Raw genomic sequence first — 25,492 nt, forward strand, 5'->3', positions numbered from 1 at the left:
ACCACAGTTATATATACTTCGGCCGAGTTAATGTCCATCCTAGGCATCCTTTTCTCAGGGGAAGAAAGAAGCATGATCTGTAGAGCTGCTATGGTAGCCTGGGAACATGAACACCCTCCTGGCCAAAACACATTCATGCAGCAGATCAAAAATTCCCCAACCAAGACCCCCGGTGGGACAATAATAACGCAGCCCACTGAAGAGGATATGCAAGAACTTAGGGAAATGATAATAAAAGGGATTCAGGAGTCAGTACTCCAAACCCAAAATCTTACTCGAGCATTCGACATACAACAAAGGAAAGATGAAGGGCCTATCGAACTTCTAGACAGCTTGAAAGAACAAATGAGAAAATATGCTGTCCTAGATTTAGAAGATCCTCTTAGGCAGTGAATGTTAAAGCTTCATTTTGTTACTAACAGCCAGATATCACAAGGAAATTACAAAAGATAGAAAATTGGAACGACCGTCCCATGAATGAACTTCTTAGAGAAGCTCAGAAAGCGTGTGTAAGGAGGGATGAGGAGAAGCAAAAAGAAAAAATGAAAACTATGTTATCCACCTTCCAACAGGGGGCCCCAAAGGATAAAACACACCAGTATTACTCTCTGTTACCCGGAGACCCACACACTCCCAAACGAAGCCTCACGAGAGCCAAAACCTATAAAGATCCTAGGCCCCCACTTCCTAAGCCATATAAAGAACGTAAGGAGGCAAAGCCGAGAAACCCAAAAATAAATGAGACAGAATCAATGCTTCAATAGTGAGAAAGTAGGCCACTTCAAGAGGTATTGTCCCGAATTAAAATCAGAAAGAGAAGTCGTCCCACTTACGACCTTTGAGGAGGAATGGGGGGTTAGGGGTTCTGTCTCTTTTACCTTGAATCCCACCAAGAGCCCTTGATAAATTTACAAGTGGGACCCAAATCTGAGCTTACGACCTTTTTAGTAGACTCAGGAGCAGCCTGCTCCTGTTTGTTACCTTCCCCACAATATAACCTGGTCCTCAGAGGAGCTTGTAGTCTCAGGGGTAAAAGGAGAGGGAATCAAACTAAAAATTTTAGAAGAAACAGAAATTAGATGTAAAAACTGCTCAGCTAATGTTGAATTTTTGTTAATTTCAGAGGCAGGAACTAATCTATTAGGAAGAGACTTAATGTTAAAATTAGGTATAGGTTTACGTATTGGCTCAGAAGGATTCTACACTTCATTAAACCTGCTCACCACTGCAGAAGAAAACATACATTCATCCTGATGTTTGGGCAAGGGAAGGAAATTGGGGAAAACCCCAAATGCCCCCTATACATACAAAGTTAAAAACCCATGGAGAAATAGTAAGAAGAAAGCAATACCCTATTCCTTTAGAAGGCAGAATAAGCCTGAAACCGATAATTGAAAGCCTCATCAAGGATGGGCTCCTTGAACCCTCTATGTCCCCTTATAACACCCCAATACTGCCTGTGAAGAAACCAGATAGGTCATGTCGACTAGCATAAGACCTCTGGGCCATCAACCAGACAGTCTAGACTACCCATCCCGTTGTCCCTAATCCTTAAACCATTCTCAGTAAAATTCCATATGAACATCAATGGTTTACAGTAATAGGTTTAAAAGATGCCTTTTGAGCATGCTCCTTGGATGAGGACAGCTGAGACATTTTTGCTTTTGAATGGGAAGATCCCCATTCTGGATGACAGCAACAGTATCGATAGACAGTTCTACCCCAAGGCTTCACAGATTCCCATAATCTCTTTGGTCAAACTCTAGAACAAGTGTTAGAACAATTTTATACCCCAAAATGTATATGTCTGCTCCAGTACATAGATGACTTATTAATATCCGGTTAGGCTATAGAAAAGGTATCTGCTCTCTCCATCCATATCCTTAACCATTTGTAAGGAGAGGGGCTATGGGTTTCAAAAAGAAAGCTTCAATTCATAGAGCCTAAAGTTAAATACCTAGGACACTTTATAAGTAACGGCAAACGAAGGATAGGGCCTGAGAGGGTTGAAGGGATTGTATCCATACCTTTGCCTAAGACTAAACAAGAACTCAGAAAATTCCTAGGGATAGCCGGATATTGCCACTTATAGACTGACTAATATGCCCTAGTCACAAAGCCTCTCTACCTAAAACTCACCCAAGAAAAGCGTGACCCTCTCCTGTGGACTTCTGAAGAACTCCACCAGGTTGAGGAGCTAAAACATCTGCTTATAACTGCCTCTGTTTTAGCTTTGCCTTCCCTAGAAAAGCCATTTCACCTTTCTGTTAACACAAATAAGGGGGTAGCTTTAGGGGTCCTTACCCAAGAACACGGAGGTCACCAGCAACCCATGGATCTCCTATCAAAAGTTTTAGATCCAGTAACCTGTGATGGCCTGAATGTTTCAACCCATTGCAGCTATCGCCTTGTTAACTAAAGAAAGCAGAAAACTAACCTTTGGGGGAAAGTTAGCTGTAAGCACGCCCCACCAGGTTAGAACCATCTTAAATTAAAAGGCAGGAAGGTGGCTTACTGACTTGAGAATTTTAAAGTATGAAGCTATCCTGTTAGAAAGAGATGATTTAACACTAACCACTGATAATTCACTTAACCCAGAGGTTTCCTGACTGGAGATCCAAATCTAAAGAGACCTGAGCATGACTGTTTAGATTTAATGATCATACAAAAGTTAGGCCTGATTTAAGAGAGACCCCTTACAAAACGGGGCAGGACTTATTTATAGATGGCTCTTCCCAAGTAATTGAAGGAAAAAGGCATAATAGGTACTCAGTAGTAGATGGGGAGGCACTTGAAGAAGTAGAGTCAGGAAGACTGCCGAATAATTGGTCTGCCCAAACATGTGAATGAATTGTTTGCATTAAATCAAGCCTTAAAGCACTTGCAAAACCAAGAACGGACTATTTATACTGATTCCAAGTATGCCTTTGGGGTAGCTCACACCTTTGGAAAAATTTGGACTGAACGAGATCTTATTAATAGCAAAGGCCAAGACCTGGGCCACAAAGAATTAATCACCCAAGTATTAGATAACCTGCAGCTGCCAGAATAGCTATTGTCCATGTTCCAGGACATCAGAAAGGTCTTTCTTTTCAAAGCGGAAGGAATAACCTAGCAGATCAAATAGCCAAACACACTGCCGTTTCCTCTGAAAATGCCTGTTTTTCACTTAGCCCCTTGCCTTCCTCCCTCGACTGCAGTCCCCATCTTTTCTCCCGCTGAAAAGGAAAAATTAATAAAAATAGGAGCCAAAGAAAATTCAGAAGGGAAATGGGTGTCACCAGACCAAAGAGAAATGTTATCCAAACCCCTCATGAGGGAAATTCTCTCTCATCTGCATCAAGGGACTCATTAGGGACCTCAAGCTAAGTGTGATGCAGTCCTCGGGGTCTACAGATGTATAGGAATTTATATTTTGGCAAGACAAGTTACAGATAGTTGCCTGGTATGTAAGAAGACTAATAAGCAGATCCTCAGAAAACCACATGTTGGAGGGAGAAATCCAGGATTAAGGCTGTTCCAAAGTGTCCAAATTGATTACACCGAAATGCCCCCAATTGGTCACTTAAAATATTTATTAGTGATAGATCACCTTACTCATTGGGTAGAAGCTATTCCCTTTTCAAGTGCAACTGCTAGTAATGTACTCAAGGCATTAGTTGAAAATATTCTACCCAGGTTTGGATTAATAGAAAATGCTGATTCAGACAATAGGACTCATTTCACTGCACATGTTCTTAAGAAACTAGCCCAAGTACTAGATATAACATGGGACTACCATAACCCCTGGCACCCACCTTCATCAGGAAGAGTAGAAAGAATGAATCAGACTCTGAAAAACCACCTAACCAAATTAGTCCTAGAGACTCGGTTGCCATGGACTAAATGCCTCCCCATGGCCTTGTGAAGATTCCGAACTGCCCCTAGGAAAGATGTCGGCTTACCTCCTTATGAAATGCTCTATGAGTTGCCTTATCTACACTCCACTGCTGACATTCCTCGTTCGAAACAAAAGATCTGTTTCTCAAGAACTATATACTTGGTCTATCCTCCACTTTCTCTTTCCTTAGGACTAAAGGCCTCTTGGCACATACACCACCCCTTGAATTTCCAGTTCACCACCACCAGCCCGGACAGTGACCACATTCTCATCAAAGGTCAGAAAGAAAGGAAGCTCAAGCCCACCTGGGAGGGACATTATCTAGTGTTTCTAATGACTGAGACAGCCGTCCACACCACTGAAAAAGAATGGACTCACCATACCTGAGTCAAAAGAGCACCACCCACTCCAGAATCATGGACAGCTATTTCAGGGCCAATTCCAACCAAGTTAAAGCTAAAACGGGTTTGATCCTCTTATGCTAGATTTCTTTTCCCCTTCTATTGCTAGTCCTCTCGTTATTAATGTAACTAGGTCGAGCTCACCCCAAACTATTACCTTTGATGCTTGCCTTGTTATATATATCCTGTGGAGATCTCCAAAGTCAAAAGCAACTCTTAGCCTCAGAGAAGTATCTCCGTCCCTTTCAGACAAAAGCCTCCCCCATTACGACTCTTGTTCCTTAAGAAATGTAGGGAAACAGGCCTGCCACAGCTGGAATGATATTATGTGGACAAGTGAACATCAGGGCTTTGTCAACAGGCAGTTGTAAGTCTCTAAAACCATGTTTGCTTTGTTAAAGGAAACATCCCCCGCCCCCCGACTGCCAGTATAACCAATGTAATCCAGTGCAAATTTCTATTCTTATCCCCACTTCTGCCAACCCTAAACCTACTTTAAGTCGCTTTTACGGCATAGGAGCCAAAATAGCAGGGACACATCTTATAGAATCCTTTGAAATGCATTTCATTACTTTCTCACCTCCTCCACCTCCTTCTACACTCTCTCTCAATGAAACCGCTGTTCTTCCTTCAACCAAGGATAAAATCAAGGTAAGCCATTGTAGAAGTTAAAAATTTGAAACAAACCATAGCAACTGAGACAGGGTACCAAGATGCAAATGCTTGGTTAGAATGGATTAAATATTCTGTCCGCACTCTAAACAAAAGCAACTGTTACACTTGTGCGCACAGTAGGCCAGAGGCCCAGGTTGTCCCCTTTCCACTCGGATGGTCTTCCAGCCAACTGGGCATGAGCTGTATGGTAGCTCTTCTCCAAGACCCCACAGCCTGGGGTAATGAATCTTGCCAAGCTCTCTCTCTGCTATTCCCTAAAGTCCAACACCCTGCAGGTCAGCCCCTGAGGGCCATCCAGCCTCCATCTATTGACACCAATTTTTACCTCGGGTCTCTCACAACAAGGGGAAAACTTGGCATTTCATGAAGACCTAAAGGGATGCGGTGAACTTAAACTCTCCCAAGAGCTTACCAGTCAGTCTGCCCTTGTTCATCCTCGAGCATATGTATGGTGGTATTGTGGTGGACCCTTACTGGACACTCTGCCAAGTAACTGGAGTGGTACTTGTGCTCTAGTCCAACTGGCCATCCCTTTCACCCTAGCATTCCATTAACATAATAGAAGAGAAAATCAGAAGAGAAGAAGTGACCTTCATGGGTCCTTTGACTCCCACGTTTATATAGATGCTACTGGAGTTCCACGAGGGGTACCAGATAAATTTAAGGCCCGAAATCAAACAGCTTCAGGATTTGAATCTGTGCTGTTTTGGTGGTCAACTGTAAATAAAAATGTAGATTGGATAAACTACATTTATTACAACCAACAAAGGTTTGTTAACTACACAAGACATGCCATTAAGGGAACAGCCGACCAATTAGGTCCCATTAAGTAAATAGTCTGGGAAAACAGGATAGCCCTAGATACGATGCTAGCAGAAAAAGGTGGTGTCTGTGTCATGATTGGAGTCCAATGATGTACTTTTATTCCTAATAACACAGCCCCTGACGGAACAGTAACAAAAGCTTTGCAGGACCTAACCTCCTTATCCAATGAGTTAGCAAGCAATTCTGGAATAAATGATCCCTTTACAAGTTTAATGGAGAAATGGTCTGGAAAATGGAAAGGCTTAATGTCCTCAATATTTACTTCTCTTGCAATCGTTATAGGTGTGCTTACTCTTGTTGGATGCTGTATCATACCATACATTGGTGGACTACTGCAAAGACTCATAGACACAGAACTTACCAAAACCTCTCTTAGCTCTCCTCCACCCTATTCAGATAAGCTTTTCCTTCTAGAAAACCAAGCAGAACAGCAAAGCAAAGACATGCTAAAAAAGTTTGAAGAGGAAGAATTACAAAAATTAAGAGGGGGGAACTGTTAGGTACAGTAAGTTCCTCTTCAAAGGTTTAACTTGTTCAACTTCCTTGTTCTTTGTTCCTAAGAACAATTTCCCTGTACCTTCTCGACCCTACTTACCAGCTTAGTTACCTGCTTAGTAACCTGCCTTGTAAACAACTCCTCCTACCAGTCCCAATCTGTAACTCACATTCCCCCTCCCTTTCTTATTAGAGAAAATATTCACAATATCCAGCTGAGTCAGCTAAGATTGTGCAGTCCTACCCCAGCCCATGTTGGAATGACACAGAGGTAGGGAGTGCATTAGGGATAAGAACCCCTGCTCCACCCCGTTTGGTGTGCTCTTGCAATCATGACTAATGCAAGCAGCATACTTGCAGAAGCAAATTGTCTTGCTGAGAAAACTTTTTTGCCTGAGTGCCGCTTCTTCCTCACAGCACCAATCATTTGTTTCTAACAATCTCGCTAAAAGCAGCCTAGAAAGCAGCCACTTATGCAGAAAGAGTAATAATTTATGCTCTACAAGTCATATAAAAAATGAAGTTTCATTTGTTTACCGGCTAATTTACTTCCTGGGAGACATTTTTCATTCTAAAACAGTGATTCCCTACCAAGAGTTCATAGATGCCAAGAAGTCCACAAAAGGAGTAATGGAATTGCCAAATTATGTTAAATACTTCAAAAGGACTCAAAGCCATATACTAGTTCCCAATAGGCCTGCATAAGTTATTAGAACAAGCTGCTTTGCATTTTGGGGTGATCAGAACCAGTAACTGGATGGCAATCAGGTCTGTTACTGAAGATGGAAAAACTACACTTAAGTTTGTATAACAATCTTTCATAACATGGCTCCACAGAAAAGAAGTATAAAAAGGATTCCTTGGTTGAAAAAGAGTGCTCTTTTCCCTTCATTATTTAAGATTAGGACAAATTTATAAAACAGGAAAAAAACAGCACAAATCCCTTGGCAAACAGAGTAAAACATCTACTCTGTTTTGCTTTTTTTCACTTCTTACACTCTCTTTCACAGGAAGTCAATTTACAGACTTCCATCAAGCCCTTAGAGACCTTTTTGTACTATCCATGACAAGCTCTTGATGTTATCTCTGCACTTTTGACAAATTCTTAGCAGTTAACTTACAAGGCAGTTAAGATTTTTGTTCAAGCACAATATAGCTAGAATAGGCTCACACATTCAATAAAACAAATATTTACCAAGCATTTATTGAGTGGAAGATAAAAAGCACAAAGCATAATTATAAAATATTTTCCCCTGCCACCATAAAAAAATTAAACAGGCTTACAGAATACAGCGTAAGAAAACATGACCAAAGCAAAAATAGTAAGGACTAAAGAAGGGAGGAAGGGGAAATATCAACATGGACTGAATATGACCCAGAAGAGCCTTGATGGATGGTCAGACATGTGAAGGCAAATCGGTTAGGGTTAAGGGGTGGAGGTCAGGGCACATTCTATAGGGAAACGGCAGCTGATACAGAAGCCTGAAAGGAAAAGCGGGCAGAGCACGTGGACAGGACTCTTCAGGAACCAGCACGCACGTGCGTGAAAAACAACTTAGTGAGGTACCGTTCACCCAAACATTAGAGAAACCGCATAAAAATGCTTCTTGGTAAGCATGAAGAAGGCAGGGCTCGGCCTGTAGAAGAACTCAATAAACATTTGAACTGTCTAAAGAGGAAAAGTTAATGAACAGGCCAAACTCACTCCTTTCTTTGTTTTAAGAGCTACAACTTTAGAGAATAACAAATCACAAACCCAGTAGACAGGTCCTGGCATTTGAAATCCAACCCCATTTTTCCCTTAATCTTTCCCCTCTGAGCAAATGGTATCGACATGAACAAGCCATGTTGATTTGATCAAGACACTCATCCATGGTTAAAAGAGTCTTTACCTTCAAGAGATACAAACAGAAATATTTACAGATGAAGTGATCTGTCTGGAATCTGCTTCAAAATAATCCAAAGTGGAGTATAAATGAAATAAGATTAGCCAAAAGTTTATCATTGTTGAGGGTGGCTACAGTACATAGTTCAACTTTTGTTGAGGCCAGGCATGGTGGCTCACACCTGTAATCCCAACACTTTGTGAAGTGGAGGCAGAAGGATCACTTAGCCCAGGAGTTCGAGACCAGCCTGGGAAACACAGGGAGACACCGTCTCTCCAAAAAAAAAAAAAAAAAAATTAGCCACCATGATGGTGAGTGCTACTTGTGAGGCTGAGGTAGAAGGATCACTTGAGCCTGGGAGGTCAAAGCTGCACTAAGCTGTGATTGTGCCACTGCACTTCAGCCTGGACAAAAGAGTGAGACTCTGTCTCAAAACAAAAAACAACAACAACAAAAAAGACAGATGTAACATATTATAACTGTCAGACCATTTGTTGCAACCTGGGCTGCAATCTTTTTCTTTAAACCCAAAAGAACTTCTGACCAGGTAAATGTAGTCTTTTTTTCTTTTTTAATGACAAATCTACTTTATAAAGTACCTTCCCTTATCAGTGAGAAAGAAAAGGAAAATATAAAAGAGCTGAGTCAAATCTGGAGTCAATAAAGGTTTGTAGTTCTTCAAACAAGAACCCTTGCTCTGAATTCTAAAAGTAAATAACAGACATGCTGAAAAAATATTTCATTTTATGAAAGGTTCTGCACCAAAGCCTTCTACAAAAACAGTATACAAAACCTACTAAACATCCTGTTCCATCTTCCACTTTGAAATCACTGCTTGGTCTAAATTCAGTTTCATTAATAAAAATGAACACAATAAAACAGTACTCTATGCCCCCATTCCACCCCAACAATTATCTTCAAAGGATGTCCAGATTTCTGTACGCTATTTGCCAATCCTACCTACATATTAAAAAAACAAATCTCAGCTTTAGAGGAAAATCACTGGTTAATTAAAATGTCATGTAGGGTTGTATTTGTTTTCTATGAAGGGATAATAATGGGATATTTTATTTTCATTTATTACTAAAGCAACACCTTTCATTATTAGAAATGTATTTCCATTTCAAGCTACGTTTCAAAGCAAATTATATTCTTCATCGAGTCACTTTCATAGGTATTTTGAATGCAATATTTTATTATAAAGCCTTGGCTGGCCTCCAGTGTTAATTAGCACAAAAAGATGGGTTTATTTTCAAAAGACAGGACATTCTTTTCAGCCTTCAAAATGTTTTCATCAAAAATTACTATGTACCATAAAAATAACATGCTCACTGTAAACATTTAAGCGATTCAAAGATAAAGTAGAAAGTCAAAGTCTCCACCTACCTGCCCTCTAAGATGTTAATACTTATGCTTAACATATTTTATTTTTTAAAAGGAGGGGAAATCACATCATAACTACTTTAAAAGGCCTTTACAACTTCTTTGTAATTACACACACACACACACACACACACACACACACAGAGTGGGGAAGGAGAGGGAGGGGGTGGGGGAAGGAGGGAGGGACAGACAGACACATACACTTCAATGTAAGGCTTATTATAAAACGTACAAAAAAGGTGAGAAAACAGAGATGGGTGGGAGACGGGCCTGCAATTTCAATATCTGAAGTCAAAACAACTTATTAGGAGATAATTTAGAATGCTTCTTGTCAACCCTATTTGGGGAAAATATTGATTTGATAAAAGGTTACGGACTAAAATCAAAAAGTAGCTGCCTTTTGAAGGTCAATTAATCCTTTGGTTTTAGGAAAAACTAAAATGTTACAAAACACACACAGTGAAACATACAGAGAACTCAAACTGACCTAACTACATTTATCCTCTCCTTCCCAATTATCCTTTATCACTAATTTCCCCAAACTACTACTCTATTAGTTTCCTATTGCTGTTAACAACAAATGATCACAAACTCAGTGGCTTAAGACAACACAAATTTATTATCATGTTATCATTTCTGGAAGTCAAAAGTCCAAAATGACTTTCACTTGTTTAAAAATCAAGGTGCCAGCAGGGCTGTGTTCCTTCTAGAGTCTCTATGTGGAGAAAGTGTTCTTTTGCTATGTCCAGCTTCTAGAGCTGCATTCTGTGGCTCATGGGCTCCTTCCTCCATGTTCTAAGCCAGCAGTGTAGCATCTTCAATCACCTGACAAAATCCAACACGTTTTCATCATAAAAATGGTCAAAGTAGGAATAGAAGGGAACGTCCTCATCTAACAAAAGGTACCTGTGAAAAACCCACACCTAACAACCTCATACTTAATGGTGAAAGCTTGGATGCTTTCTCTTTAAGATCAGTAGCAAGACAAGGATGTTTGCGCTCACCACTTCTATTCAATGTTGTACCAGAGATGCTTCTCAGGGCGATTAGGCAAGAAAAAGAAATAAAAGGCATCCAGATTGGAAAGGAAGAAAACGATCTCCAACTACTTCATCCTGTACATAGAAAATCCTAAGGCATCCACTTAAGAGCTGTTGCCAAACAAACAAGCCAGATTATAGTCTATAATTGACCTCTGAAACAAGGCTACAGTTTCAGAGACCGGTATGCAAAAATCAATAGTATTTCTACATATAATCAATGAACAATCAAAAACTGAACCATTAAGATAACAAAATTAACAATCGCATCAAAATGAATAAAATCATAAGCAACAAATTTCAAGAAAGTACCAAGTTTATACAATGAACACTACAAAACACTGCTGAAAGAAATCAAAGACAACCTAAATGAAAGGAATCAAATTCAGCATCCAGAAAAAATTCCTCACATTTATGATCAATTTCAACAACGATGCCCAAGACAATTCAATTGGGGAAAGAATAGTCTTTTCAACAAATGCTTCTGGAACATCTAGAGATCCACACGCAAAAGAAAAAAGTTGGACTCTTCCCTTACAAAACACACAAAAATGAACTCTCACATTACATACCTAAATGTAAGAGCTAAACCTATAAAATTTCTAGAAGAAAACATAGGAGTAAATCTCTGTGACTCTGGGTTAGGCAAAGAATTGTTCTTAGATATGATGCCAAAAAAAAATCAACAACAGAACATTATCAAAACTGAAAATTTTGCTTGAAAGGATAGCATCAAGGAAGTGAAATGACAACCCACAGAATGAGAGATAACTTTTGCAAATCATGTATCTGATAAGGGACCTGTAGTCAGAATATACAAAGAACCCTTACAATTCAATAAGACAACCCAATTTAAAAACAGGCAAAGGATGTGAATAGGCATTCCTCCAAAGATAAGGAAAAACGGCCAATAAGCACACAAAAAGATGCTCAAAATCATTTGCCATTTGGGAAATGCAATCAAAACCACAATGAGGTATCACTTCACGCCCATTAGGGTGGCTATAGATCAGAAAGTCAGATAACATGTGTTGGCAAGCACATGGAAACACTGAAGTCCTTATACACTGCTGGTAGGAATGTAAAATGGTGTAGCCACTGTGGAAAACAGTTTTCCAATTTCTCAAAATGTTAAACACAGTTATCATACACCCAAGCAATTCTACTCTTAGGTATATACCCAAGAGAAATGAAAACATATGTCTTCACCAGAACTTGCTGTTCACAGCAGCATTATGCATAATAGACCAAAAGTGGAAACAACTCAACTGCCCATCAACTGGTGAATGGATAAGTAAAATGTGATGTATCCAGTCACTGGACTGTCATTCATTAATAAAAAGAACAAGGTACTGATCCATGTTCTAACATGAGTGAATCTTGAAAACACTATGCTAAATTAAAGAAGCCAGTCACAAAAGGCCGTGTAGTGCATGATTTTATATATACATGAACTTTTATATATATATATAATTACATATAAATTTATATATAAATATATAAAATTATATCATATATGATTTTTTTATTTATATCATATATCAAATATATATGATATATCATATATCAAATATATATGATATATCATATATATTTGCAAAAATTATATATCATATATAATATGATATATGAGATATATGATATGATATATATGATATATGATATCATATGATATATATGATGATATATGATATCATATGATATATATGATGATATATGATATCATATGATATATATGATGATATATGATATCATATGATATATATGATATATGATATATATATGATATCATATGATATCTATACCACATACATCATATATACATCATATATATCATATATATATATGAACTTTCCAGAATAGGTATATCAATAAAGACAGGAAGTATACAAGTGGTTGCCACAGGCTGAGAGGAGCAGGGAATGGTGAGTGACTGCTAATGGATATGGCACTTTTTTTGGGGGGTGATGAAAATGTTCTGGTCAGACAATGGCAATTACAAAACTGTATACACACGAAAAACCAAAGAATCACACACTTTAAAAGGGAGAATTTAGCTCGGCATGGTGGCATGCGCCTGTACTCCCAGTTACTCGGGAGGCTGAAGCAGGACTGCTTAGAGCCCAGGACTTCAAGGCTGCAGCGAGCTATGATCGCTCCACTGCACTCCAACAAGGATGACAGTGCGAGACCCGTTTTCTAAATAATAATAATAATAATAATAATAAAAAATAACCCAAGGTACTCAGTTCACATGCAAAACCACTGGTAAACATAAATTATCTCCAAGTAATCTAGAAAGAAAATGAGCACATAAGACGTCTTCTAAAAACACACATATATTTCTTTACATGTTACATTTAACGTAAAAATCAGCTATGCAGAAGTTACATGAACATTTTATGTTGGAAAGGTAAATGACTATTATTAATACAGAACGGTTAAGTACATTTATGTTTTTATGTACAAATGCATAAAAGGAAAAGCATCCTTAAAATAAACACCATCAATGGCTCCTCGGTGGTCACAAAACAAAATCCTCACACCTTTGTCTTCCTTCACAATTGAGCTTTATCCACCTTTTCAGGCTTATCTCCCATTATTACCTGACACAAACTTGGGTGGGCCAGAGTTTCCACTGACCATCCCCCGACTATTCATCCAACACTATGTTCACTGCCTCCCATTCCTGACCATTTGCCTTTTGTCTTCAACTAATTCTGGGGACGTTTTGTCCAAATAAATGATCCATATTCTTGAAGGCTGGAATCAAGTCCTATTACAAATACATGTTCTCACCCTCTCCAGAGCATAGCAACCCAGCATCTACTGGCCTCTCACAGCTCTAACCATCCACAACCCTAAGCTGGCTTCTCATCAAACGGGTACTTTTCACCACCCAAATTCAATTAATTCACTCTTACAATAATAAAGAATAGTCGCCCACAGCCTACCTTTTCCAGCCTTGATTCAATCATTTATCAATTTTATCTTCAAAGTCCCTCACTTCAGGGAGACGATATATCAGCTTTCACCCAGAGTCCTAAATAAAGAAAACAGCACTCTTGCCAATGACATAGTGCCACCTAGTGGCAATATAAGGTAAATCACAGTGGCAGTAGGAGGATCTCCACACTACTTTTACAGGAATGCACTGCAGGTAAAAAATAAGAAGCTACAGTACTGTTTGGCAGGACAATTTGTTTCATACGTGCATACTATCGCCCTGACTAAATTAACTCTCAAGTCTTACAGGTATTATTTGTTTTCAGTTCCACGCACAGATTAGACATGTAGTACTTACCAAATCAAACTCAATTTCTGAAGTGTCTTACACCAATATATTCATGCACATATGGTTAAAATTTTCCTTGAGGATCTATCATGTGAGAGTGTGGCTTATTATAACAAGTAAACAGAACAAATAAATACAAAATGAAAAGAAATCGCATGATTTACTCGCATATAAGGGAGCTTGTTGTGGATTAAGTTTCATGACCCAGGACACTGAAACAGAAATGGAATAAATGAGAATAAAATTAAAAGTTGTCATCAAAAATATATAAGCCACCTAAAGTCCTAGGTGTCAAGCATAGCTCTATGAGTACAATCCCGTGCCTGAGATTACCATATGCCCAGCTGTATGCTATACACTAAGAGATTTAGGAAGGAAGCGGGGTCAGGGATTGACCCCAGACTCAATCTTTTCAAGTGGGGAAGAAAGATCTTCCGATTGAAAAATAAAGACAAAAAAGGCTTCACTGTCACAGAAGTTTCAACAACCAACAGGATATTTAAAACAGTTATCAAAGCAAAACCATTGTATGTTCACTTACATTTTTACATAGTCCCTCAAACTCACAAAATGCTGTTTACTCAGGGACTTCTTCCAGTCTTACTAGGGAACCTGGAAAGTGAGGGGAGGATTGCAAGGGACCACTAGAACTCTCTTCCTCAATTCCCCTTCTCTGAGAAGGGAGGCTACAGCTTGCCTCTCTAACCACTAAAAGGCATGACCCTCCTCAAAGTTAATAGCTGGATTCCCTGATAGATATTTTCACTAAATGAATTCTCATAAAACTCTCATTAAGATTTAGAGAAGGCTTCCAGGGTTGAATTCCTGAACATTAAGAACAGCATGTTTTTTAAAAGTTTAACTTGGTGATTGGACCAGGACTTCATCTAGGCTATGAATGCTCAGAATGGTAGGTCCTTTACCAAACAGCTTGAGTTTGTGTATAAAGTGATCTCATCCTCTTAAGAGTCAGAGAAACAGAACCAAGCGACTTCACTATAATTTGATCTGAGGAAGTTTCTTACTCGCAATAGGTAAATGAAGGCACATACTAACCAGCAATATAAACAACAATATCAAGTGTCATTCACACATGCAAAAAACAGACAAAATCCCAAACTCTGTGTTCTAACAAATCGCAAAAACCTCACTAACAATAAATGGAAATGACCAAATGTTTGGACTGAAAAGCAATGCCTTGGTAGCCTAGCCATGCCTAACTCAAATAACAGAACCATCTCGACGTTAAAATCCTCACAGATCAAGCTGTGTATGTCTCGGGTCAAGACTTCGCCAAAAAGCAGTGAGCACACACTTAAGAGGGAAAAAATCTACCTCAGCCTCCTAAATGCAATCATCTCTACACGAGTTGCAGGCCCCAAGCTTCAACGTGTTCTGCTGGACAGCGCAGTAGAAAGCTGACAAGCAGGTGGCCTTCCCACCCTGACTGAACCACCTCCATGCCCATGTCCATTCATTTTCTTGTCCACCCCATGTGCTATAACAGACCTCCTGGCTCAGGGCACTCTTTCCTTCCTGACTGCCTTCACTTAATGACTTTGTACTTTTAGGTGCAAAAATTATCTGCAGAAATCCACACTGAAAACCAAGCTTGAGAAAGGCAGCAATAACCAACATTTTTACAAGAAGAACAAGGTCAATTTCAAGCCCATCAGATTCAAATAGCAAGCATGGATGAAAATGAAAGACTGAAAGGCTTGAGTGCCTTCTTAATGTATTAAATATCCATTTAATTTACAATTAAGCTCACTGTGCTCACTGGCCTTTTAATCAGCTTTCCAGGTCCTGCTCAGACTTGCCTAGGACATGGGAATGAAAGAACCTATAAATTTATGGACCAATCTACCTTAACTAACTTGTCAAGTGTTCCTGCATCAAGCAGAAGAAACATCAGTGAAACTGATACAGGAATTAACCCCTTGTTAATCCATAAAACTTAAAGGAGCGAGATCCAATCTTCTGGCTTCCCTGGGCCACGCTGCAAGAACTGTCTTGCGCCACACATAAAATACACTAACACTAATAATAGCTGCTAAGCTTTAAAAAAATTGCAAAAAAAGAAAATCTCATAATTTTTTGTTTGTCGTGAGGTGGAGCCTCACTCTGTCACCCAGGCTGGAGTGCAGTGGCACCATCTTGGCTCACTGCAACCTCTGCCTCCTGGGTTCAAGCGATTCTCCTGCCTCAGCCTCCCGAGTAGCTGGGATGATAGGCGTGTGCCACCATGCCCAGCTAATTTTCGTATTTTTAGTAGAGACGGGGTTTCACCATGTTGGCCAGGCTGGTCTCAAACTCCTGACCTCAGGTGATCCACCCACCTCGGCCTCCCAAAGTGCTGGGATTACAGGTGTGAGCCACCGTGCCTGGCCAATGTTTTAAGAACGTTTACGAATTTGTATTGGGCCACATCCAAAGCCTTCACAGGCTGCATGCAGCCTGCAGGCCGCGGTTGGACAAGCTTGGATTAGAGAAATCTACAGAGACAAACTAGTGACTTAGTAGCCCTCTGATCTCTCACGATTTGCAAGAAACTTAGGATGACTATGTGTAAAGACCACAAACATCAATTTAACTGAATGGTTCCCGCCACACTGGAATGAGGAAGCTGAGCAAACTCAGAGGACTCTAAGAAAGGGCTGATGTCATCTGAACTGTTCGGAATTATAAACTCCTCTAAACATGTTTCAAAGCCAGAACTCGTAAGAGTTGTTCTGATACACGGATTAAAAGAGGGATGACAAAGTGTCTGTCCCCCACACTGGTCAAAGGGACAGGTCATTGTTATGCTGGCAATGCAGGCTGCTGAAAAGAATGTATCTGTCAAAAGTAATCAAAGTAATGACCCCAGAAGGCTCCAGAAACAGACTGGTAAATTCAGGTTGCTTTCAGACTTCCACAATGCTGGCACACAAGGGGAAAGACAAAACTAACATTGACAGAGCATTATATTTGATATTACATTTAATCCCCATTAAAAAGATACTATTTCCCGTTTCACTAGTGAAAAAGTTGATCTTTCAAAGGTTAAATTATTTAACACCAAGGTCAAAGGGTAAGTTGGAGAGACCAGATTCAAACCCAGTCTGACATTAAAACATGTGTTTTCCCCCCACATCGTCTCCTGCTAATAACCTCAAATCTAAAAACTGACTTGCCCTACACCTTGAGCCCCATCCTACAAACTCTCCCTGACGTTATTAATTCAGCTGTCACTGTGCACCTACAACGTGCCAGACACCATACTCCTCAAGACTCTGTAGGCACAGAAGGAACAGATAAAAATCCCTACCTTCATAGATATTATTCTAGGGGTAACACAGGTAAATAAAACATTAAAATAGTTTTCACATAGTAGCAAATTCCATATAGCAAAATAAAACAGAAGAAGGAATAGCAAATGAGGGAGATGCCCTCTTAAACATGGTGCTGAGGGAAGGCCTCCCTGAGAAAGATATCATTTACCCCAAAAATAAAAAAGCAAGTAATAGAAAAAACAGGTAAAAGGTGTTCTAGACACTTAAACCTGCCACACTGAGAACTCAGGGTTCTGATGCAAAACCTCGCTGCATATAATGCATTAACTTATTCTTATACATTTAAACAAACAAACTCTACTTAAGAACTGTGTTCTAAAGGAAGGAGCATATTACAGGAAGGCAGTTTTTGGTCAGAGTAAACACACTTAAAAACTAAACCTATTGAAAGACCAAGAACAACTGAAAGTCTTTGCTTTGTCAGATTTTTGACCAAAAGGAAAATTAAAGAAACACACCATGCCCATCCAATGATTTCACCAAGGAATTTTAAGAGAGAAAAATCCTACTTCTTCCTCACCCAGTAGCCAGTGAAATGAGACTGAGCAAATTCACAAGTTCACTGGGGCTGCTTTCATGTAACACAGGGACAACACATGACAGACACAGTGGAACCCTACAGGTTGCCTAGTATTTGAAAGACTGTGAAGAGGAGGAGATGTCAAAATTCAAAGTCTTAAATGATGTGGTTTTAAGTATGTTCAGCAATTTCGCCACTCAGTAGTAAAGCCAGCTACAGTTGAAAGGAATCAGAAATTTGAGGGGTGTGAAATAAGCAGAAGCACAGAAGTTAAGGATTTGTATTCTTCCCACATTTTCCACTTTATTTTATACTGCTGAGAAAAAACAAATTTAATAGTTTTCTGCTGTATAAGAGAGACACATTCACTTTATGTCACAGTAAGAGTCACTCAATTTTAATACAACTATCTCAATGTATAAATTAACATTCTCCCCCCTTGCCCACACATAGTAAGTCTCTTATGATGTTGCTGATTAGAGAAGCAAAAGTTGCCGCTACAATTCTCTTCCTGCATTTTAATATAAACAATCATCAGTCTTTTCTTCATAGAGTGCAGTGTGGACACCATCATCAGAACGTACCAGCACTGGGTGTGCAAAGTTTACAAAGATTAGCAAGAGCAAAAGTGTTGAGATTTTTGAAATTCATGCTGCTGCAAAGAAGTATGTAAAAACTCACTCACTATAGAGGACCACACAGAAACTCAGGCATGAAGTTATATGGCTGTGTGATTGGTTTGGGAGAAGGAACGGAAAGCACTTCCACCAACCTATATGCCTGAGCAAATTAATGCAAAACCTCAGAAGCTACAAAAAAGTTTATCTACCTAAATTAAAATTGGTGTCCACAGCAGTAGCCAGCAAAATGCCTGCGAAGCGCAAAGTGCTAAATATTTTAGGGTCTGTAGGTCATATGGTCTCTGTTAAACAATATGTAAATGAATGGGTGTGGCCGTGTCCCAATAAAACTTCATTTATAAAAAGAGGCAGCATGGTACATCCAGTCAGCAAGCTATAATGTACCAACCCCCGGTCTAACACTAACCAAATACCTCTTAATAAGCCAAAGAAACTGTGTCCTCTTAGGCCGGAAGTGGTGGCTCACACCTATAATCCCAGCATTTTGGGAGGCCGAGGCGGGGAGATCACCTGAGGTCAGGAGTTTGAGACCATCCTGGCCAACATGGTGAAACCCTATTTCTACCAAAAATACAAAAATTAGCCAGGCGTGGTGGCGGGCGCCTGTAATGCCAACTACTGGGGAGGCTGAAGCACGAGAATCGCTTGAACCCAGGAGGCAGAGGTTGCAGCGAGCCTAGATCACGCCATTGCACTCCAGCCTGGGCAACAAGAGAGAAACTCCGTCTCAAAAACAAAAAGGAAATAAAAGTATACAAAGTGAAAACAAAGAAATTAAACTGCCCTTATTTGCCAGTGACATTACTGTCTATGCACAAAATTCCAAAAATCTACAAAAAAGCTTCTAGTACTAAAAATGAGTTTAGCAAGGTTGTAGAATCCAAGGTCAGCATATAACATAAAATCATCTTCCTATATACTAGCAATCACCAACTGGAAATTGAGAAGTATCATTCACAACAGTACCACAAACATGAAATAAATGTGTAAGATTACAAAATACAAGCAAGATCCAACTGCTAAAAACTACAAAACACTGACGAAAAATCTAAGAAGGTCTAAATAAATAGATATACCATGTTCATGGCTCATTATTAAAATGTCAGTTGCCTCCTAACTGATTTCCAGTTTCAATGCAATGTCAATCAAAAACCCCAGCAGGCTGGGCATGGTGGCTCTCACGCCTGTAAGCCCTACACTTTGGGAGACCATGGTGGGAGGATTGCTTCATCCCGGGAGTTTGAGACCAGGCTGGGCAACATAGAGAGACCCTGTCTCTACAAAAATAAAAAAATTAGCCAGGCATGGCGGTGCATGCATGTGATCCCAGCTACTTGGGAGGCTGAGGTGGGATAATCGCTTGGTTCAAGGCTGCAGTGAGCAGTGATCCTGCCACTGCGTTTCAGCCTGGGCAACTGAGTGGGACCCTTTTTTTTTTTTTTTTTTTTTTTTTGAGACAAGGTCTCGCTCTGTTGACCAGGCTGGAGTGAAGTGGTGCAATCTCGGCTCACTGCAACCTCCATCTCCTGGGTTCAAGTGATTCTCCTGCCTCAGCCTCCCAAGTAGCTGGGATTACAGGTGCCCGCCACCATGCCCAGCTAATTTTTCTGTTTTTAGTAGAAACGGGGTTTCACCATGTTGGCCAGGCTGGTCTTGAACTCCTGAACTCAAGTGATCCACCCGCCTCGGCCTCCCAAAGTGCTGGGATTACAGGCATGAGCCACCGCACCAGGCCATGAAACACTTTCTTCCACCCACGGCTTTCTCTTCTCTCCCCATTTACAGCAGTAAGACAGCCTAACCTGGGAAAGAGAGAGAGAGGGAAGCTACTTCCAAATGGATGCCTGTCCCCATCAGTAATAACCAAGTCTATTCAAGTGCTAGATGTTAACTTTAAAAGAAGGAAACATCAAAAGTCCAAGTTTCGGCCGGGTGCAGTGGCTCATGCCTGTAATCCCAGCACTTTAGGAGGCTGAGGTGGGTGGATCACGAGGTCAGGAGTTCAAGACCAGCCTGGTCAATATGGTGAAACCCCGTCTCTACTAAAAATACAAAAATTAGTCAGGCATGGTGGCGTGTGCCTGTAGTCCCAGCTACTCGGGAGAGGCAGAAGATTCGCTTCAACTGGGGAAGCAGAGGTTGCAGTGAGCCAAGATCGTGCTACTGCACTCCAGCCTGGGTGACAGAGCGAGACTCCGTCTCAAAAAAAAAAAAAAAGTCCAAGTGTCTTCGCCTAGCTTTGTCAGGAATGTTTTTACCCTCAGTCTGTAAGTGTGACCAAATATATTTTTTAAAGGTTTACCCTCAATCTGTTAAGTTCAAAGGTTTACTATAATCTCTTCATAAGAAAACTATTGGAAAGATGGAATAAAATACACAGAAATGTCCTTAACGGGTAAATATTTATTTTTCTTTCTTATTATTATACTTTAAGTTCTGGGGTATATGTGCAGAACGTGCAGGTTTGTTGCATAGGTACACACGTGCCACGGTGGTTTGCTGCACCCATCAGCTCGTCATCTACACTAGGTATTTCTCCTAATGCTATCCCTCCCCTAGCCCCCCAACCCCCAACAGGCCCCAGTGTGTGATGTTCCCCCTCCCTGTGTCCGTGTGTTCTCACTGTTCAACTCCCACTACAGGTAAATATTTCTAGAATGTATCTACTCCATCAGGTAGTGTTAAGTATTCTAAACTGTGCTAGTATAGCTGCTTTAAATCACTGCTTTCTTCTGCAAATGGTGGCACCTTTAAAGTGTTATCTTGAAGGGGAAGTGAGTGATTTGCTCATGTCTCTACTGAACTAACACTGTTAACACCCAGTCCAGTTCTACCTTAAACAAGTCTGAGAAATACAGACATAATCCATACTTGTTATTTGTCAAGACTAAGGTAAAATAAGGAAAGTTGGAACTAACTCATATCCTCTTATGACTGAGGTACTGAAAACAATCCATCTCTCACCATTTCCTAAACAGCATAGTCACAAAGAGCTCTACCCTACCAAGTACTCTGCAAGTCCCACTCTCAAAGGAAGACTCACAGGTGACTGAGAAGATAAATTTGCTATTGTTTCCATTATCCTTCAGTTCATCTGACACCTCTGAAGAAATGCATTTGGATAAGACTCACAAGTCTCAGGGCCCCTTCTTTATGAAAGAAATAGCTAAGCCTCCATACTCAGAAGCATCAGACTTTTCAGAATGCTTAAGTCATGTAAAAAGGTATCAAAATTATTATCATTACAGCTACCAGGAAATAGCCACCTACTCCATGTTAGATACTGCAGTTAAGTATCTCACACAGTTTCACTGATTCCTAACAACACTGCAAAGCATGTTACTAACCCTTAAGGAGTAGGAAGCTGAAGCTCTGAGAGGCTATGCAACTACTCAATGGAAATGTGGGGATCTGAACTCTACCTAGCTCCAAAGGGCGTACTTTTTTCTAAAATTTCTAATTTTTTTCCAATTTCACAATGGAGGCAGAGTTTTCACTACAATTTTAATAATTTCACCAGCTGGGTGGGGTGGCTCACGCCTGTAATTCCAATACTGTGGGAGGCTGAGGTGGGAGGACGGCTTGGGTCCCGGGGAGACAATTGGGCAACAGTGAAGATTCCGACTCTAAAAAAATAATAATTTCACCAAAAGGGGGGACAGATTTCTAAATCGGAATCTCTTGTTAAAATCCTTAGGGCACCAGTTAAGCCCCACTTCTTTTCAAAAAATAACCGACAGATTAAAAAAAAGGTTAGAAATCCTTTTAAAGTAAATTTCATCAGAGATCTGCAAGTGAACTGTCATTTTGGACAAGTCCCCAGAGTTGGCGGCCCTCTCCTGTGTACACCAGCTACCACTAGGCAGTAAAAGTAATTTACCCAATTCAAACACATACCGTGCCTGCACTATGTTAAGACCACTGGCAAAAAGGGTACAAAGTTAAATAAGGTCTATCACAGCCCTCAAGGAGTTAAAGGACTAGAGGAGGAGTCCATTTATAGTATAGGATGTGTGCAGTTACCATTTAGTCAAGGCAAAAGAAGTGTGAGAAATCCTACAACAATAGTACCTACAGTATAACATGCCATCACCGCCCACAGAAGGAAAGCAACTGGTGCCCTCGTCACGTTATGTTGTTAGTACTTGCTTACATGATGTCCCTCCCTGACAATCCCTTCCAACCTCTGTCAACCTCCTTCCCCACAATCACACACACACACACAAAACCACACTGCCAGGAAGGGAAGCCATTGAGTGAGTATTGTGAATCCTACAAGTGGCTCTGTAGTTTAAAAGGGCAATGCCTGTGCCTGAAGAAAATTTGTCTTTAGCTTCATCAGGTGAAGAAAATCGGTTTTATAACACAAGGCCCACCAAACCAGAAAAGCCCAGGAACGCTTCTCCACAGGACTCACTTAGCACGAGAAATCACTCAGAGCAAACTGACGCACACAGTATTTGTCAAATTTTTCTTTTTCATTTAGCAGAAGGTAAGGTAAAGGACTACAACTGAAGTTAATAAATGACACTCTAGCCATTTTGATCATTTGTCACTATAAATGATAGACATTTAAGCTAGTTCCATCTGCGGAAGTGAAACAGAATCATGTTCATATAATAAGCCAGACGAACCAAATTCAGTGGAATACGTGCACCCAAAACTGGACCAGACTTGTACTTAATGCAGCCTGCAAATCCCCAAGAGTCCACGACAGAATACAAGAACAGTAACACTGGTTTATCTCAACTCATCTTAGCTCCCTCACAAACTTGCCAATAATGACCTCTCAAGAACTGCACCGTTTGTCCTCATCTGGGCAATCCCGTGGCTTAGAAAAACTGAATAAAGTGCTTCTTCGAAAAATAAAACAATGCGGGGAGGGGGGAGTAGTAACAAAAAAAAAAAGGCACACTGGTTTTTACTGTACTGAAGCAATAAACTCTCCCAACTAACTTCATTAATGAGTATCAGCAAAGAATGAACACCAAAATACCGCTCAATCCAACTTTCATCGTGAATTCTTGAATTCACAGTAGGATCATTAAATGTGACGGTATCACTCTGCTATAAAAACTATTTCCAAAACAAAACAAACCTATCTACCCCCTTTCTTGATTTAAAAAAAAAAAAAAAAAAAAAAGAAGGAAAATTTGAGGGTTTTTGCTTTTTTCAACTTCACATACCGGTTTGCCTTTGCAAAAAAAAAAAAAAAAAAAATTGTTTAGTCTCAAAGTATAGCTGCAAGGTGGACCGGCTGCACGGGTCCCAGAGGGCCGCTCGCCTCCGACGGTCGCAGTTTCAGCCGGGCCGCGCCCGCGAGAAACAGCAGAGAGGCCCCAGCAGGCGGGCGCCGCCGGACAGGTTTACCGTCCGCGTCGGCCCCGGGGAGCCGCTCCCTCGCGCCCGCAGCACTTGTTCGCGGCGCGGACTCCACACCGCGGCCGCCCGCCCCAGGGGAGGAGTGAGTCCGCCCCAGCGGCGCCAACCCGGGGACCCGGGGCAAGGGTTCGGGGCCATCCGCGGCCGGGCGCGCCCCCCATCCGGAGAGCGGCGACGGCCCCCAAGTTGGGCTGCGGAGTGGGAGGCGCGCCGAGCCCCAAGCAGACAATGCGGGAGAAGGGTGATGCGCAGGGAGGAGGGGTCCGCAAAGCTGAGGTCCCCGCGCCGCCCGGCTACCCATCCGTTCCGCCCGCCCCTGAAGCCCCGCGCAGCCCCCGACCCTCCTCTGGGGCCCGCCCCACCGAGCGGCCGCAGGGGGACGGGCCGCGCTCCGCACCCCGACCCCTCCTCAAATCACAAAACTTCCCCCAACTCCGCCAACTAAGTTGCGGTCTCACCGTGCGGCTCCCGGGGCTCCCCCGCGGGCCGAGCCGAGACAGCTCCTCACCTTCGCCGCGGAGAAAGACAATAGGCTGCCTCTCCCCCGGCGGCGGCAGCAGCGGCTGCGGCTAAAGCGGCGGCAACCGAGGCGAGCAATGGGCACGGCGGTCTCGGCCGAGCCGAGGGGATTCACCGCTGCTGCTCCGGCTCCGCGACAGCTCTGCACGTAGCCCCAGCCACCCCGCGCACCGGCTACAAGCTGCCCGGGGGTGGCCGGGGCACGCAAGACGGCAGTAACGTCTGCGAGTCCTCCCGTGAGTACACGCGGAGCAAGGGCTGCGAGCTGGGATTGCACGGCAGAGCTGCCCATCCCGCTCCACGAGACCAATAGTAAGGCACCTGGGCGGGGCGCTCAGGTTGCTAAGGGAGGCTGAGGTTGACCGCCGGGGCTGCTCTGTGCTAAAGTGATCACAGCACGGTGGCTGGCAGAGACTGCTCTGGGAAATGCCCACTCACGGTCTCCTCTCCGCCCTGTTTCTAGAAACTGCCCTTTCTCTGTGTGCTCGTGGTTACCTGAGCTGCAGCACTTAACCACACATCGTGAAATGATTTACTCCTCTATTTCCCCCACTTCAACTCAGGAAGTGGGGTTTAGTCTTCTGTGTCCACAGCCTAGGACAGTCTAAGGTATTAGGTATTAAATATAGGTATTAAACAAGTGTTGGATGGATGCACGGCGCTATGGCGGAATCACGATTGTGACAGTGCATTCCGTGAACTTTTGGCTACTCGATCACCACAGTCATTCCGTGTTCAAGCTGCAAAGGACCTCAGAAATCATCGGATTGCTTTGAGAAACAAAATGTGGTCCGTGTACCAACGGCGGCCGAGGAGAATATATTAGTTGGTACACGGAGAAACTTCTTTCTTCAAATAGTTAAGTGTTTTAGTGCTCATTAGGAGGGAAATGCCTATCACGTCAAATCATTGTTTCATTAATGTTACTTCTTAGGTCAAATAAAAAGTGGCAAAAAACAAGTGTATTTCAAGAAAAGTGTTAAGTAAAACTTGAGACACTTTATATGCAATTCAAGAATGTGAAATACTAGTTGACAGTGATTGAAGTAAGAACAGTTGGTTAGGTAGGAGGAGAAGATTATTGGCTGGGAAGGAGGAGGAGGGAACCCTCTGTGGTGCTGATTCTGTATTTTGACCTGGGTGATGGATAACAAAAGTATGTACATCAATAAAAAATACATCCAGTGCACTTTAGATTAGTGCACTTTACACATT

At 41.5% G+C, this 25,492-nt stretch overlaps 1 protein-coding gene across 1 annotated transcript in view; it reads right to left on the reverse strand.

The window, feature by feature from the left end:
- Window positions 1-24,523, reverse strand: part of LOC101138066 (golgin subfamily A member 6-like protein 9) — an 83,277-nt gene extending 58,754 nt beyond the window's left edge. The window contains exon 1 of the mRNA XM_063698799.1: window positions 24,217-24,523. The gene's annotated coding sequence lies outside the window, so the exon portion shown is untranslated. The remainder of the gene's footprint in view (window positions 1-24,216) is intronic.
- Between the last annotated feature and the right edge of the window lie 969 nt (window positions 24,524-25,492).

Source organism: Gorilla gorilla, chromosome 16, assembly GCF_029281585.2.
Source record: "Gorilla gorilla gorilla isolate KB3781 chromosome 16, NHGRI_mGorGor1-v2.1_pri, whole genome shotgun sequence".
Lineage (NCBI taxonomy): Eukaryota > Metazoa > Chordata > Mammalia > Primates > Hominidae > Gorilla > Gorilla gorilla.